The following is a 3,284-nucleotide window of genomic DNA, read 5'->3' as shown; positions in this document are numbered from 1 at the left end:
TGTGAGTGAGGATGAGTACGTGTGAGTGAGGATGTGTCCGTGTAGTGAGGATGTGTACGTGTGAGTGCGGATGTGTACGTGTGAGGGAGGATGTGTACGTGTGAGGGAGGATGTGTACCTGTGAGTGAGTGCGGATGTGTACGTGTGAGTGAGGATGTGTACGTGTGAGTGCGGATGTGTACGTGTGAGGGAGGATGTGTACCTGTGAGTGAGGATGTGTACGTGTGAGTGAGGATGTGTACGTGTGAGTGCGGATGTGTACGTGTGAGGGAGGATGTGTACGTGTGAGGGAGGATGTGTACTGTGTGAATTGCTATGTTTAGTACCAGAGATTCTCAGGACCCTGTTAGTGTCTCCACACTCAGGGTGATGGCTGAGGAGGCGCTGCATGTCCTGGGCTGCAGGGGACTGTCAGGCAGCTGGGTTCACGTCTAACCTATACACATGGTTCCCAGAATGCCGTCCAGCTGCACTGTCAGGACCTGGGGGCTGGTTAGGAACGCACATCCCCATGCCCATCCGTGTCTGCAAATCAGAAATTTGGGGGGTGGCCTTGCAACAGTCCCAGTCAGCGCTGTCTGTGGGGGAGCCACTAGCCACAGATAGCAGTTGAGCCCTTGAGATGGAGTGATTCTGAATTAGATGTACTGGAGGTATAAAATGCAGGCTGATGTCAAACTCACTAAGAAAAACAGTGCAAACTATCTAATCAATTTTAAAATGGAGTATGTGTTAGGAAGATATTTAGATGTACTGAGATACAGAAAATAATTTATTAAAATTAATTTCACTTGTTTCTTTTTACTTTTTTAACTTTAAAGTGACATATTGGTTCCCATTATATCTGGGATGGGCAAGGCTGCTCCGGGCAATTGTGACCCCTGCTGGACTGGGACTCTCTCCCCACACGCAGCACCCACCCTCCAAAGTGCTCCCAGGCCCCCAAGGGTCTCTGCCTCCCGAATGTTCCGATGCCCCTGGCAACTGTCACCCCTGGCAACTGTCACCCCTGGCAACTGTCAGTGTAAGAGTTTATTGTAAGAGTTGATTAGAGTTTATCTGAGCCAAACAGAGGGCACGCCTGGAAGCAAGACCTGGACAGACTGAGAAAATGCTCCCAGCAGGAGATTTTCGGCTGCATTTGTGCTCATGGAATTAGGAAGCCACACGGGAGGCTGCGTGGAGGGGGAGGGAGCAAGGCGGTCAGTGACAGGACAGTCAGGCTCCACTGTCCTGAGGGCGTGCCCTTGAGGGGCCTGCGGGGAGGCATTTCAAAGGTGTTGCCCTGGGTGCCCAGAAACGGGGCGGGGCCTGCTTAGGACAAAGGTCAGCCTGTCACTGAAGCAGTCAGGGGCCTGGGAGTGACACCCACCATGGCCCGCCCAGCTGGGATTTGTGAGCCCATCACCTGGGAGGCCACGCCCGGTCACTGGACTGGCCAGAGTTGGAACAGAGCCCCCAATACCAGCATTGCTGTCCTGCTGCTGCTTGTGCTAAAGGCCTCTTTCCCTCAGTAAAGTGTTTCCAAGAAATACCAGCTGTTGCACATTTATGCTGCACCAAACACGGATAAATATTAACCAACCTACCATCACAACAACCACCTATTCTAGCTAATATTATTATTTGCATTTTACGGAAGAAGAAATAAATTGACTAGAGAGTCCATAACTAGTCAGAGGTCACAGCTAGTCACTGAGAGAACCACGCCTGGAGCCCAGCCTGGCTGGTTAGCCACTCCCTTCACCTGCAAAGCAAGCCCCTGGAAGGAGGCAGACTGAGCAGACACGCCGCGACTCTGCCCCTCACGCCAGCATCCAGCTGTGGCACATCCAGCTGTGCCGACACCTGCCACGTGCTTGGCCTCTGTGCCTCGTCCCCTTGCCTGTAGACAGGTGACTAGCGTTGCTGCGAGGTGATGAGATGGGCAGGTAACTGAACCAACCTGTTCGCAGCTACGCCCTCTGCGTGAGGCGTGGTGGTTCCTGGCCCCGCTGTCCTGCACTCGTGCGCTCTGCCACAGCCCACGCCAGGAGCTGCTTTAGCACACTTGGGTGAGGTCAGTCCTTTTTATATATATTTTGTTTAATTTGATATTTTTATTGATTTGATTTATTAAGGGAGAGGGAGATAGAAACATCAATGATGAGAGAGAAACATTGATCAGCTGCCTCCTGCACACCCCTCAATGGGGATCGAGCCCACAACCCGGGCATGTGCCTGGACCAGGAATTGAACTATGACCTCTGGGTTCATAGGTCGATGCTCAACCACTGAGCTACGCCTGCTGAGCTGGGTAAGGTCAATTCTTGATAGACTTCATGGACTCCCAAGATGGTTAATCCCTCCCCTGTGCAATTATTTGCATGAGTAAGTCAGATGGTTTGCAAGCATTTTATATTATTTCATTTCACCAGCAACCCCTCATTTGGACAGATGGGGACCTAAGGCCTTTCGAGGGACTTGGTCACAGCCACACAGCCAGCCTCTGCTTCTCATACTCACCTGGGTTGGCACCACCTTTATGAATCATCCCCTAAATGCACACTAACTGTGGCCATCTCCCAAGAAGGCACTCGGGATGACGGCCGCGCTGCGGAGGCCTCGGTCACTGTCCAGCATTATCTGGGCCTCAGCTCTGCTTAGTGGCCCCCTTGGCTGAGAGGGTAGACGCCACAGTGTGCGAGGGGGAAACGCCCGTTAGGGGTCAGAGGACCCCGCGTCTAGGCCTGGCTCAGGCTCCCCCGCAGGGGCCTCGGGCTGACCTGTCAGTAAAGACCGTGTGGTCTCCTCTGCAGTCAAGGGTGTCAGGAAAGCATTGCTGAGTCCTTCCCCTCCACGGACTTGGCTTCCCAATGTCTGTCCACCGTGGGGCATAGGACCCAGACTTCCCTGTGGAAGCAGGAAAAAGGGAGTGTGTCCCTTCTCTCCCCCACTTTCCTGGGAGCAGGGGCCATGGTTGGTGGACTGTCCCCTTCTCTCTCCCCCTTTCCCGGGAGCAGGGGCCATGGTTGGTGGACTATCCATTCTCTCCCCCCACCTTTCCTGGGAGCAGGGGCCATGGTTGGTGGACTGTCCCTTCTCTCCCCCCACTTTCCTGGGAGCAGGGGCCATGGTTGGTGGACTGTCCCCTTCTCCCTCCCCCCCTTTCCCGGGAGCAGGGGCCATGGTTGGTGGACTATCCATTCTCTCCCCCCACCTTTCCTGGGAGCAGGGGCCATGGTTGGTGGACTGTCCCTTCTCTCCCCCCCCTTTCCCGGGAGCAGGGGCCATGGGGGTGGACT

The 3,284-nt window shown here is 54.3% G+C and overlaps 1 protein-coding gene across 1 annotated transcript in view; it reads left to right on the top strand.

The window, feature by feature from the left end:
• The window catches only part of DNAH3 (dynein axonemal heavy chain 3), a gene marked incomplete at its 5' end in the record, with an annotated part of 172,487 nt that overhangs the window by 68,266 nt on the left and 100,937 nt on the right, over positions 1-3,284 (top strand). The window lies entirely within an intron of this gene.

Source organism: Myotis lucifugus, unplaced genomic scaffold (assembly GCF_000147115.1).
Source record: "Myotis lucifugus unplaced genomic scaffold, Myoluc2.0 scaffold_458, whole genome shotgun sequence".
In the NCBI taxonomy this organism is placed as follows: Eukaryota; Metazoa; Chordata; class Mammalia; order Chiroptera; family Vespertilionidae; genus Myotis; species Myotis lucifugus.
Note: the sequence above shows the minus strand (reverse complement) of the source record. Positions and strands in the feature narration are given on the sequence as shown.